The sequence below is a fragment of the Musca autumnalis genome, unplaced genomic scaffold, assembly GCF_047663935.1.
Source record: "Musca autumnalis isolate F117 unplaced genomic scaffold, ASM4766393v1 scaffold_2, whole genome shotgun sequence".
NCBI classification, from domain to species: Eukaryota; Metazoa; Arthropoda; class Insecta; order Diptera; family Muscidae; genus Musca; species Musca autumnalis.
In genome coordinates, this window is record NW_027411755.1 from 109389173 (window position 1) to 109404398 (window position 15226).

At 35.8% G+C, this 15226-nt stretch overlaps 1 long non-coding RNA gene across 2 annotated transcripts; it reads left to right on the plus strand.

Annotated features, from left to right (window-relative positions):
• Positions 1 to 791: 791 nt before the first annotated feature.
• On the plus strand, positions 792 to 14796 carry LOC141394465 (uncharacterized). Of its 2 annotated transcripts, none has more exons than XR_012410423.1 (4): positions 792 to 1661; positions 1748 to 2005; positions 2144 to 3396; positions 14780 to 14796. It is a non-coding gene; the product is annotated as an uncharacterized lncRNA (long non-coding RNA). The 2 variants fall into 2 exon arrangements; XR_012410424.1 differs by lacking the exon at positions 14780 to 14796 and having other exon boundaries at positions 801 to 1139; positions 1247 to 1661; positions 2144 to 2424.
• The last annotated feature ends 430 nt before the right edge of the window (positions 14797 to 15226 follow it).

The window sequence follows — 15226 nt, forward strand, 5'->3', positions numbered from 1 at the left end:
AGGCAGATATTAATAAACGAACTATTACAAAAATCCACCAAAAATTCACAATTTTTCGTTTAAATTTTTGTTTTCTAATTTTATGTTTTCAATTACAACAACTTTTTTGACAGCTTGCAGTACATCAGCTGGGCTGATGCCGGTACCTGTATGATTGTGCCATGTATAAAACCCAGCAAGATGTTTGTATCTAATACTACGTTTACATTTACGAAATCCACTCGATTTCAACTGTCTACTAGAGTTGTATAGTTCATGAACGAACTAGCTCAATTGAACGATTCATTGAATAGAGCGTATGAACTAGATCAGTCGATATAGTTCATTATAGTTCAATAATTCACTGAACTATAATCAGTCGGCGACCGTACGATCAACCGTACAATTACTTAGGTAGATGCCTCAGCCCAGCTGATCGAATCTAAAACGTCAAAAAACTAGGAACTCGCTATGAAAAATCAAAATAAAAAACCATATGATTCGGTAAGTAAGAGATAGCATGTGTTCACTTCACTGTACAAACACAAGCGATAAAAAGAGACAACAAGAAACCATTTGGCGAAAATTTTGACAGTTTACATTACAAAAAAAGTTGCTTTGTTGTAGCAATTCGCCGATGTTTCTACCTAAGTAATTGTACCATGGGTTGTTGTTTTCAACGCGCAACGCGTCACACAAGGATCGTATGTCCCGGGGCCTTAATGGGTTAATACGTTTTCACTAAACGCCTTGGTTGTGTTCAAATTTTCCAAACGTCGTTGGCTACGAAATTCAATGAAAACATCGGCGTTGTTAAAAAATTTACTTGGCTTCGTTTTTCCTTGTCTAAAATAAAAAAATTAAGTGCGAAATAATTTAAGCGTTCAGGGTAGAAAGCAAAAATATTCTGCATGAAATTAACTTATATTTTTCACGCTTAAAAAAACCAATGTCGTTCGAGATGAAAATAATTAAAACAAATGTTTGGAACAACCAGAAGCATTTGTTACGGAAGAAGCATTTGTTTATTTCCTCTCACACACAACCAGAGGAAGAAGAAGCATTTGTTTATTTCCTCTCACACACAACCAGTGGAAGAAGAAGCAACACAACCAGAGGAAGAAGAAGTTACATTTTCATTCACAATATAATTGTACCCTGTATGAGTTCCTTTGAATATTGTCGTTTTCAAATGTCAAATTGCACTTAGTCCAAGTTATTGCTCATTCAGTTTACAAACATAATAATTAATTTATATTTATTTTAGCCGGCTTGGACCACACATTATCTGTGGCATTCCACCGTTTATCTTTTATGCATATCTGTCACTGGATGTGACTGGACGTTTTGGTGTAAAGGACCTTGTGCCTTCGGTTATATTCCATTTGAACTAGGTTTTAATATTGTTATTTTTAAGATTATAATGGTTTCTACCAGATTCCCTGTCTGAATTTGTTCAGAAAATCAAAGACTATGCTCTTTGGCATCATTGGCTTTCAAGACGTACTTTCCGTGGCACAATGAAGTGCGCCGGGAGAAACTGGCTACTATATATTACCTCAGGAGGACTTATTCAGTTAAGAAAGCAATTTGATTAGTCTCGATATCCAAAGAATGTGGCTAAACCAATTATGGATGATTGTGATGTTATGTGGGTTACCTCTGTACAAGCATAAATCAAGGTGGGTTCCGATATACATATTAAAAAATGGCTACTAACCTAAAACTTATGATTTCTTATTTGATTGTTTCTTTTATTATTCTACAGAGCTTCTGGATACCTGGGCCAGATCCTGCATTCGATAGTATGCCTGATGTTACTTCTAAAAACCAAATAAGTAAAACAAAAATACGTTATGATTTTGAATTGACTGGACCCATGGATATCTTCATAAGACCATGGAGGTAAAGTAAAAGAATTGTATTTCCATTGGACACCTTTGCGCATGACTGGGAGCCACCATACTTTATTTATTTCTCTTATGGCATCAATGGAGATCCTTTAAAGTTTTGGTTGGAAATTGAAGTGAGTTGAAATTATTAATGCTTAAGAAATAGTTAAAACTCATTACCAAGAAATTACTTGTTATGTTCCTTCGTATTGTGGAGAATACAAAGGGAATCTTGACGAATATTTTTCATTTGCTTGTTTGTTTAATTACAGAAAAAGGATGGTGATTGTAAACCCGAAATTGGAATTGGTGGCCATTGGAAGAATTTAAGAGATTCCTTGCCAGCTTCCCTCAATATGTTGACCCCCTTGGCCCGCTTCCTATGATACATGGTTATTCTAGGAAATTTTCAGTGTCGATACCATTTCCTGATCGGGTGTTGAATATTCTAAAAATATATTAATAAGTTTTGGAGTATTATCTACTAACGTCTTCAAACTAACGTTTACCAAACCTAATCTTACAAATAAATTGTTGATGTTTCAAATTCCTATATGATCTCATACTATCGATCTTAACAGATATGAAATAGCCAACAATATACTTTGGGCAACAACCCAATTAGGCAACTTTTCATAATGAATGTTACATTTCGAATCGGTAACTGTGAAAAATCATTGCCATCGTCTTGAAAAAATTGATATTTTCACGTAAAATAAAATTCGGTAAATTATATACAAATTTACTTTTACAGAAACATTAGAGCTTTTAGCTCTATTTATCATGGCATTGACAATTCAAGATGAATTGGTGGTAGGTGGCTAGATGATTTTTTTTTTCATTTGCTAGGATACAGTGCTCGGGGCGAATACGTTCCGTGCCTAAAATTAAAGGCATTGAGATTTAAGTACTTCAGACAAGGGAGCAATGGAAGGTAAGTTACAAGTGGTGGTTTAACATACTCCAGATCACCGATTTCCTCTTCAGTCCCATGGTATTGATGATGGTTGTTCCCCTACTGTATTACCCAAAATGATAAATGATCCCGAAACCAAAAAGGAATTGGAAAACATGCAATTCCCAATGAAATGCCTAATGCCTATATAAATGCCTATATATATATATATATATAGTCCACGGCATAATTATTTTGACAAAATCTACATTTGCCTTAAAAGGCATGTAATTATTGCCAGATTTCTTAGATCAACGAACGAACGATTCACAATCTAGTTCAACATGTTCACATATGCATAAAGTTACGCCGTCGTCAGTGTTAAGTGATGCCTTCGTAATGTGATGAGTTTGTTTACGTTTTGGATCAAGGTACAATGAATAGCTGTTCGAAAGTGAAGATTTCTTCAAAAACACAACAAATTCCACATATTCCCATATTAAATGTGCCTTGTTCTGGATAGAAAAAAAAAAAATAATAAAAAGAAACACACGCGTATAAAGCTTTTTCGCATTGACAGTTTCTACACACACAACATAAGATTTTTGCTATTGTTTGTTTCTATTTGGTGTATGTATGCGTTTGATTGAACGATTATGATCCGAATGATTGAACTGGATAGTGAACTATGAACTAGATTACTGAACTAGTTCAGTTAAAAGAGCTGAACTATTGAACTAGATCTTTCAAATGAACTAGATTGTACAACTCTACTGTCTAGCCCTATACACATCAAACTTTTGTTGTGTGTCGTCCGTTGTCGTCGATTTACGTAGGGCGTTGGTACCCAGCAAAAAATTTTGGAAGTTGTGCAATTGGAGTTATGATTTCACAACATCTTTCGATGTAGTCCAACAGAGTTATGACAAATGCTACAGAAAAAAAAACAGTTGGTTGATCCCTACACATTTCTTCAAAAGGCAAACAAGAGTGTATACATTTCGGAGAGTTTGTTATAAAATAAAGAAATATTATATAATATAAATTTTTGCTGTAATTCACGAGACGGAAATTGTTAATGGAGTGAAGTGCAGCAAATGTACTGTACACTTGTAGTGTTTCAAGTGCATCCGCGGATGCAAACTTTTTGATGGGTAATAGTACCCAGCAAAAAGTTTGCATCCGCGGATGCAGTTGAATCACTACAAGTGTACAGTACATTTGCCGTTGGAGTACATCTTTTCCTATGAATTCACTTATGAATTTTACAAGAGAGCGCGCACCTAGGATGCGCTCTATTTTGCTTCCACAGCACACAGCTAGGATGCACTCCGTTTTCGATCCAAATCACAGCTTTCGATGTAATCGTTTGGATTGAATTTAAAGGCACTCTTCGGATTGTGTTTTTAATCAATCTAAAGATGCAGTAAAAATGCAAGCTTTTGCGAAATATCCCAGAATAAATAAAATGCATTTATAATTTGTGTAAAACAAGAACACAAAGAACTTTATTATATAAACACAAATTAAAAAAAGTTTCCATTGAATTCAATCACATTTGAGCTTACTTCCTCCGTTCCCGATTTAATCCAAGCGCATCTGATTTTCTTTCATCATCCTAAATTTTTTATATTGCCTTCCCATCACTAGTTCAGCTTTCGACATGGACTCCAACTCCACTCCATTAAAAATTTCCGTCTCGTGAATTACCGCAAAAATGTTCGCAACTTATAGCACGGTTACACTACAGCTTTTTGCCGGGTTAACCCACTTCATGAGGATTTATTGCTTAATCTGGTCAAATTTGACCAGATTTGCCATACAAAAATTAAAGCTGTGTTCCAGAACTAAAAAGTTTTTACAATTTTTACGACTTTTACACATTTTACTCGAAAAAGCGTTCCCGTACACAAAAAAGTTGTAAAATGTTCACTTCTCTTTAAACAAAATGGCGCTGAATGACGCTCTCTTTAAAAACTTTTTACACGACAAATTTGGGCGAGTAAAAAAATAGTAACATGGTTGCCAGCGTCTGATTGGCTGATACGCCGACTTTGACATTTGTTCCAGTTTTTTTGATGTATTTTCCATTTTTCCGTTCCCGAACTATTTCAGAAAACTTGTGTGTGACAACAAATTTTTCGCAGTTCTCTCTTTTACGAGTTTTAATATTAAAAAGTACGGGAACGAAGCTTAAATCCTCTCACGACTGGGTTTATTTTAAATCCGGCACAAATCCACCAAAAATACAGTGTTGTATTCGGTATTTGTGCAAAAAAATCCAACTCTACTCAAAAAGTACCAAAAGTTGCAACTGTTTTTGCAACAGAGTTAGTCGTGTTTTACACGTTTACGATTGGTCACATGAGATTTTATGGAGTTAATAAATCTAAAGTTATTTGAAAATCATGAAATTATTTATTTTTTTACATTAGACACTTTTTTAGCAAAAAGTACAAAAATGTATCCCTGTGTGTAAAATATACCAATATGAGCAAAGAGGGTACGATATCTCATACGAGAAATTGTAAAAGTGTAAAACACGACTTTATTAGTTATTTTGTATGTATACGTAAACAAACATCAGCTGACAGTTTATATCCTCGAAAAGCAAAGTGTAACCAGCAAAGATTAACCCACTGGATCTATTAAACCAGTGGGTTAACCTTCAATAGTGTAACCGGGGTATTAAGTTGTTATTTCTTTATTTTATAACTAATTCTTCGAAATGTATACACTCTTGTTTATCTTTTGAAGAAATGTGTAGGGATTATAAAATGTATCGAACGGAGTGCATTTTTCATAACTCTGTTGGACTACATCGAAAGATGTTGTGAAATCATAACTCCAATTGCACAACTTCCAAAATTTTTTGCTGGGTACGTATACGTCAAATAAATCGTAGTTCTAAATCCACTGGATTTTATTTGACGTATTGGTCTGTCCCTTTACTTTTAAAAATGGTAACAGTGGCAAAAAATGGTAAAAGTGGTGAACTGCATAAAACTTTTGATAACGCCGTCGTCCGCCATTTGTTTTAAGCCATGGTATAAGTAAAGAGATAGATTTAAATGAAAATAATCTATAGAACCCTTGTTTTTCCTGAATTTCTAAAACGCCAAAATTAGTAAGGCGGCCATCAGACCATCTGCTTTTTCACATGTATGTTGTCACTTTGGGTATACTAATATACAGAACAGCTGATGTCATACATGTGAAAAAGCAGATGGTCTGATGGCGGCCTAAACACAAAAGCAATAAGTGGGTTTGTTTACAAAACCATTTTTGAGCATTTTATAAAAAACGCGAAAAACGAATGAAGTGTCAAGTTTTCTCCACATAATCAAATTGTGGATATGATAAAATGTTTGTTTCAATGCAAAGCTGCCGAATTTCTTCCATACAAATGTTCTAATAACAAATTTAAAAATCATTGAATTCGATTGTTTTTAAAAATGTTTGGCATATTATTCAAACAGCACACACATAGATTGTGTATGTTGTTTTGACTTTTTAGGAACAGTCGAAAGAAAAAATTTAAATTGACAGAAAGCTTAAGCTAACCTTTCTTATTAAATCATGCTTTAAGCTGCAAAAAAACACATCCAGCGTTTGGGTCACCCTGCGTTTACAAATGACAGGACAGTTGACTTCATGTATTGATTCTCAAAATCCCACAACTTGCCTGTGTGACGACAACTGCATAAACAGTTGTAAACTCTTGAATGAAAATCGTCGATTTCTTTTTGTTTTCCGATCACATATTTTGTTCATGTTCTTTTGTTTTCAACACATTTCAATTGTTATCTCACTTATTTTTACAAAAAATGTCAAAAATTTGTCTTCCCTACTGTCTGTGAAAAAATGATAGACAGCTAGGAGACAAATGTATGTATGTGTTAGTAAATTAGAGTTGTATTTGAAGACAAACTGTCTGGTGTAAACGCCTAGTAAAGTTTTGTGTCGTTTTGGCCGTTTTTACACTGTTGGGCACGATGCCGAAAAATTCAAATTTATTTGAAATATATGCCGGCAAACAGATCAACTCTGTGCTTTGGTGTCGGCGTCGCCCTGTTGTTGGTTTTTCCTCAACGCCCAACAAAAAACTTTACTCAAACGTTGGATGTGTTTTCAGCTTTATGTAAACAATAACTATAAATAAGAGATGTAAAAATATATTATAATTCCTCCCCAAACATTGTTATTATATACTTTTTATTATAAAATGAGAAACAAACCATGGTACAATCATTACAAGGTAGGCCATAGCAAACAGCTGATTACAATTTTTTCTTGTGGTCCGCCTATTGTGTCAAAACAATTTTGAAGTTGTTTGTTTGTATACATTGATTTTTAACAAGGTTGACAAGTAATTCAAAAAATCAAATAAAAAAGAAAAAAGTAAAACACACAAGAAATGTTATTGTGCCTGAAATGGACACTTCTTGGAAGTATACCAGAAGCCTTACGACACTCCAATGATTCCTAGTTGATTGGTAAGGCCAAATATTTGTTTTCTGTTTTATTTTTAACCGATTTATATATTTTGCAGATAGTTTGAACTGATGGATAGATGGATGGATCTTACGGATGGATTTCTCCAGGTACAGGTTAGGCCCTTAAGGACATTATGACGTTGGTGGCGGTGTAGTTGATGAAGACTATCGCGGCAATTATGGTGTGGTGCTCTTTAATCATGATGTAGGATTTGAAGTGAAACATTGTGATCGAATTGGGCTGTTAATATGTGGGTGAAGATTTTTCCCTGAACTGGAACAAATGGACAAATTGGAAGAGACTAAGAATTTGCGCTTATCAACAGGGCAGTACATGAAAAAATATAATAACAAAAAAATATAGAAACGGGATATGTCTATTTCCATCCTGAACACAAATTGTAAATTGTTCTTATACTAAAATGGTGAACTTTTGTGGGGGAGGGGCCGGAAGTAGTGGATCGTTAGTGCACCATCTTCAAACTAGAAATTTTATGATATGCAAAGTTTGGACCAACGCAGTTTTCGGTTCGAGAGTTGTCGTCCTCACCAGCCACTACACATGATGGCCGTAGGAGTTTTTTGCAGCTTTCGTGCAATTTTCTTAGGACTATGGACTTGCTCCTGTACCGTCATAATATGGAATACAACGTGTTCCAAGAAATCGATTTGACCCAATTTGAGGAGTGATCTATGTTTGGGCAAATTTTGGACCGATTCAGTCTATTCGTTCGAGAGTTGTCGTGCGCTCCAGACAGACAGACGTCCGGGCATGGCTAACTCGACTCCAAATTGTCTGATACGGATTTCGTCCACACATACTGAAGGTCTAAAAACATTATTTCGATGAGACACATTTTGGTTGTTTAATAAATGAAAAAGAAGAATTTGAAATTAAATGAAAACAAAAGAAACATTGACAAATAAACAAAACTTGTTGCATTTGTTATTAGTCATTTTGAAGTTATAAGCAAACCGGCATCAGAGTTGTTTTTTTATAATTTCATGAACCTGCCCAACCTTCTAATAATTGAACCATGAAACAAACAAACAAGAATAACTTCAAAAATGAGTCAATGTGTTTGTATAATACCACGGTTACACTTAACCGGATTAACCCAGTGGGGTTGGATTTCAAATGTCAATTCCATAGCGCAAACGTCAAATAAATCCTCTCGAAGTGGGTTAACCCGGCAAAAAACTCTAGTGTAACCGTACTATAAGATATAATAGATATATAGATATAATGAAAAGTGAATAACGAATCAAAATTTTTTGACTTTGAAGTCCATACATACGGTCGCATTACAACAACCACAGCTCTGTTCCAGAACAAAAAAGTTTTTACAATTTTTACCACTTTTACACATTTTGCGTTCCCGTACACATAATTTATATGAAAATCTTTTTAATTAATCGAGCTAACATGGCCTAAGGAGTTTTGTATTGATAAATTAATTCTAGCGAAATACCACGCACTCAACCATTACGCTACGATCGTTTCGCTAGTGGTTTTTATTATGCTTGGTTTACATCATCTCATTCTCATTTCGTGATTTCAGCCAAATCAACATCGAAATCACAGTACTCATGATATACTCATATCACAATTAACAAGGTAGATGGTCATTTGGTGCAACAAAAAATTTTAGTATCAACATTTGTATACAATGTAAAAAAAATATTAAATTACTTTGCTACAATGCTTTTCATTGTATTCCCGTACTTTTTAATGGTAATGTTAGCAAAAAGAGCTAATTGTCAAAAATTGTTTTCCAATACAAATTTCTTAAAAAATTCGGGAACGGAAAAATGACAGAAATTGCGAAAATCAGCGTATTAGCCATCGTATGCCAATAAACATGCTTCTAGTTTCTACTAGGCCAATTTTTTTTAGCAAAAAATAGGAGAAAATTTTGTTATTTAAAAAGAAGTGCAAGTCTTGCTAGATTTCGGAGTACTGGAACGCATTTCTAGCACTAAACGGGAAAACTACTGCAAGTAGTAATATTTTGCAGGTATAAATGACTATTATATGTCTCAACGATAAAATTATTTTTTAGTTTTTCATTTGTTAGTATTATACACAATTAATACGATATATAGATAATTTTACTATATATTTCGAAATAAAGCAGTAAAGTTCTATATTGTCGTCTATTTTTGATGACAAATTCATGGCCTGTTCCCGTACTTTATAAAGTGGTAAAAGTTGTAAAAGTCGTAAACGATTTTCATATAAATTTTGTGTACGGGAACGCAAATGTTCTGGAACAGAGCTTCAATTTACAAAAACTTGTTTGAAGATTCATGTTCGATCAGCTGACATATGCATCTACCTTGATTATTGTGATATGTTTGAAATCAAGAAATAAATAAGTGTAAACACCGGGATGTATTTTAGGATTTCGCGAAATTCTGTGGATTTTGGAGCGTAAATGTAAGCCATCTCATCAGGCGTATTTAAGTGTTAATGGCTAGAAGACAAAGGCTGATTTTGATAACTTCTATTTATACAACCATTTTTACAATTTTGAAGATATGAAGTATTTTTTGAAGTCTTTTTCTTTATCAAGTCACCCTAGTGTCTTGTCTGGGAATCATTTTCTCAATACATACACATGCACAATCGAAGGGGGGTTTCCTTCATGAATTGTAATGCCTTCAGTTTCTGAAGTTTTTGTTGATATCATGTCGACAAGTTTGTTGATATTGTTACGGAATTAGATTTAACTAATCTCCGTGTAGACGTTGTTTTATTCCCCGATACGATTTGTACCAAATAAAACAGGGTTCGTTTTAGATTACGTTTCTACAATGCTTTATTTACTTAATTACACTTATTCGTAACCGACTTTAATTACTAAGCACACAGCTTGTATCTAGTTAGCACGCAGCACTTCTTTTACCGATCTGTTCAGCTCAACGCATAAAACACAACTAACTCGTCATTCCCAGTTCCCCTGTATTTATACCCCAAAGTCTCCCTGTTCGAGAAATATCTAGAACATGTGGCAACACCTCGAATCTGTACAACGAACACACAGACGCACATTCGCACTAATGGAACAACCAGACTCACATACATAGGGAAAGAGCAATACAGTGGACAAACACAGTAATGACGTAATTACAACAACAAACAAATGCAAGAAATAAAGATGTAACAAACTAAACGATAATTACATGATTATGGCAAAACAAACAAAAGAACATTAACAAAAGGTAATGTAACGACTAGAATGATGAAGAGAGTTCTACATGGTAGTTGTTGTTGCTTAAATAAAATAACTGCGTAATAAAACGTTACGTTACAATTCAAATTTTTAAATTAACGGAAATTAAACTAAATTAACTTAAACCTATCAGTTACATTCGTAACATTGCCTCCCGCTTAAGCCTGTTCGTCCCGAATAGGCACAGTTCCCTCTCTGTGGTATGGGCGTTGGTAACACTGCCTCCCGCTTAAGCCTGCTCCTCTTGACTAGACACAGTTCTCTTTCCGTAGTGGTAGCAACTGATTTAGATGTACCCTCTACGCCATTAGCTTTGGACTTTCGCTCTTTTCTCTCCAGGTATCGTGACGTTATATCTTCTTTCTCGGTCACCCTCCTAAGTGCCACCTGGTCGTCATCGGACTTGTCCTTCCTTGTTGTACGGCCGCTTTTCGATGGACCTTTCCTCGACGTACATCTTCGCTTTCTCGTCCTCGTTGCTGGATTTTTCCGCTTTCCTACGGGCCAATTGTCGGCGGCTTCCACCTTCAGCGTACGGACATCGACAGCGATTTCGCCGGATTCTGCCTTTGGGCGATGTTTGCTTTTCTCGTTGTAGCCCACACTTATCGGTATTTCCACATTGGACCATGTTATCACACGGTGCTTTATGTCCAGGTTGATATCGAAGGCAATCATGAAGTCTACACCAAGTATAACTTCGTCCACAATATCGGCCACTATAAAATCGAAATTTACCGATTTTCTACCCATACTTAGCCTTTGGTAGGCCTTTCCATGTACCGTTGTAGTCTCGCCTGTGGCCGTCCGCAATTTGACTCCATTTAACGGCAATACCTTCCCTTTTACCAAATCCGGTCTAATAATGGACTTTGTTGCACCGGTGTCCAATGTCAAGGTACGCAAAACACCATTGATGAAGCCTTTAACCGTTAGGTTGTGATTCTCCTGCTGTACTATGGCTATAGAAATTGTGGGACCATCGTTTTCATCCTCTGCCAGCGGCGCCTCGTGATTGACGGAATTCACTTTATTGGATTCACCTAATGTCTCTCTTTCCAGATTCTTGGCCACCGGTTGTTCGTCGCTTTTTGAAGGCGGTGAGGGGGATTTGGGTCTTGCTTGCCGCAATCTGCACTCTCGGGCCATGTGTCCAGTTTTCCGACAGTTATAACAAGTCTTTCTCGTTTTACCAGCCCCTCGTTTCACATGCATTAGTGCATCCTTTAGCGGATCGACAACGGTCTGGGAATGGTCGTCCTCAACTTGCAGCCTCCTCACGTTGTAAGCTTTAGGTTTCACCAGCATCCTCGCGGTTTCTTGGGCCAGGGCAAATGACACGGTTTCTGCAAATGTTCCTATCGGTGCCGCATACGTCGCAAATTTTATCTCTGGATCACGAATACCACTTGCAAATGTCTCAATCTTTATGCGGTCCACCAATGGATGTGTCTCTCCTGGATATGCCAACTGCGCCAACCGCTCTATATCAGCCGCAAAGTCTTGTAAGGTCTCATTTAGCTTCTGGACTCTTCCCCTCAGTTCCATTCGGTAGATCTCTTGCTTGTGTTCACTACCGTACCTACGTTCAAGAGCAGCCATTATATCTCCATAGTTGTTCCTAGAAGCGGCGGGAATACTCTGTAATACGTCAGCAGCATCACCCTTCAATGCCATCAGGAGTGATACCGCCTTGTCGTTGTCGTTCCAAGAATCTCTAGCAGCCACTGTCTCGAACTGTAATTTGAACACATTGAAAGAGGTAGAGCCGTCGAACACTGGAGGCTTAATTTTTAACGCGTTATGGATAGCTCTCACTGGACCGCCTTTAATTTCCAGTTCCGACATTTTCTTTTCTATGCCCAGAATCTTCTCATCTTGAGCCAGAAATTTCTCGTCAACAGACAAAATCTTTTTATCCAACTCTTTAATTTGTACCTCCACGTTTTCTACTCTCTTTTCAATCACCATCGTGATGTTCTCGAGTTTCTCGTTAATTGTTCTAGAATTTACTTCTAATTTTTCCTCTAATTTTCTGGAATATTCTTCACTCTTTCTGGAATTTTCTTCCATTTTAGCATCTAATTTCTCCATCATTTTACTGAAATTTTCTTCAACCATTCTACAATTTTCTCTTTCATTTCCATCATAAGTCTGGAAGTTTCTTCATTCTTTCTAGACATCTCTTCTAACATCTTACAGTTGTCAGATTTCATTTCCGCCATAAGTCTGGAAGTTTCTTCATTTTTCTTATTCATTTCCATGGAGCTACCTTCTATTTTCTTAATTTCCAGCATCATCATAGCCAGCATTGATTTCAAATCGTCACCCCTGGCAGCTACCGACGAAACTTCCTCAACGCTGGATTCTCCCTTTGCCGGTAAATCGACTTCCTCCTTACCGTCGAACTCATATTCATCGATGTTCATTCCACGGCGCTCGAACTCTTCCAACAAGCGTTTTTGTAGTTCGGCCTTGTTGCCAGTAGAACACAACTCCAACTTACTTAGCTCCTTCTTCAAGTCTTCCACTCGTAGATCCTTAAACTTCATTGTAGGATGATCGTAATCTCACTTCCTGACACCAATTGTTACGGAATTAGATTTAACTAATCTCCGTGTAGACGTTGTTTTATTCCCCGATACGATTTGTACCAAATAAAACAGGGTTCGTTTTAGATTACGTTTCTACAATGCTTTATTTACTTAATTACACTTATTCGTAACCGACTTTAATTACTAAGCACACAGCTTGTATCTAGTTAGCACGCAGCAATTCTTTTACCGATCTGTTCAGCTCAACGCTTAAAACACAACTAACTCGTCATTCCCAGTTCCCCTGTATTTATACCCCAAAGTCTCCCTGTTCGAGAAATATCTAGAACATGTGGCAACACCTCGAATCTGTACAACGAACACACAGACGCACATTCGCACTAATGGAACAACCAGACTCACATACATAGGGAAAGAGCAATACAGTGGACAAACACAGTAATGACGTAATTACAACAACAAACAAATGCAAGAAATAAAGATGTAACAAACTAAACGATAATTACATGATTATGGCAAAACAAACAAAAGAACATTAACAAAAGGTAATGTAACGACTAGAATGATGAAGAGAGTTCTACATGGTAGTTGTTGTTGCTTAAATAAAATAACTGCGTAATAAAACGTTACGTTACAATTCAAATTTTTAAATTAACGGAAATTAAACTAAATTAACTTAAACCTATCAGTTACATTCGTAAGTCTTATGTTACACGCTGAAACTTTCATACGAAACTTTCCCATTATTTTGGCGTTCTTAGGTCGAGTTCCCCATTATAGTAATTTCATAAAATTACTTTTGCATGGAACTCGATCTATGAACGCCAAAATAATGGGAAAGTTTCACATGAAAGTTTTAACGTGTAACATAAGAGTACCAATATGATAGATTGGCAGTGGCTTAGAACGCTAAGACCTCGACAACATTGTCTGTTTGTTGTAAAGGACCCAGGTTCAAACCTCAGCCGGGGCAGCCGTGCTCTGTTATGAATTTTATTTATATTGTCTTTTTAGGAGGGAGGCCATTATTTATGAAGTTTTTAATTAATTGAATTAATCGAGCTTATATGAAAATCGTTTACGACTTTTACCACTTTATAAAGTACGGGAACAGGCCACACATAATTAGAAAAAGATAATTAGAAAAAGAGAAATACTCGGACGTCAATGCCAAACGCAAAATGTTACCAAAACGTTAGATGAGTTCAAAGCTTCAATTCCCAGCAAAAAAAAAAAATGAACTTTTGCAATGTGGAGTTATAGTACGTTAAATTTACGAAATTTACTCGATTTCAAGTGTCAGTTCTATTGCTTAAACGTCAAATGAAATCCAATCTAGCAGATTTCATTGAAAAAATTTCATGAAATTATGCGTTCTTAGATAGAGTTCCATACTAATACCAAGTTTGCACTTACGCTCCAAAATCCACTGGATTTCGCGAAATCCTGAAATACACCCCGGTATTTACACTTATTTTTTTTGTTGATTTCAAACATATCACAATAATCAAGGTAGATGCATATGCGCAGCTGATCGTACATGAATTTTGAAAACAAGTTGTTGTAAACTGAATTAGTCATCAAAAATATATTTTACAACTTTATTTCGAAAATTATCGTAAAATTATCTATATATCGTATTAATTGTGTATGGTTCTAACAAATGAAAAAATAAAAAATGATTTTATCGTTGAGACATTATAATAATAATTTTTTTTTAAACAAGTAACTCTACAAGAACAACTATAGAGACGAAAACACAACAGAGGTTCTTATCGTGAGAGTAAATGAGAAGTGACAATACAAACGTCATCATAAATTGTGAAAGTGCCAAGAAACTGAAGTGTTGTTAACAGCCGTCAAGAGCTTTACATAAACTGTTACCGTTAATAACATTAACCACCTTAAGTAATTGAGCCTAAAAGTAGGCTATACATTATCAACCTTAGTGGAAAGTAAAACTGTGAACATATTCACACACACATTTGTCTACCATTTCTGGCACCTTCTGGCACAGAAAAGAAAAAATAAGGGGGAAAACTGGGGAAAACTGGTTTTAATAAGGGGGAAAGCAGGGTTTGTGAATTCACTTTTGTAATTAAAAGAAAATAAAGACGAACAGAACGAAGATAGATAAGATAGATGGCGTTAGTAGTTTGATTTAGTAACATCA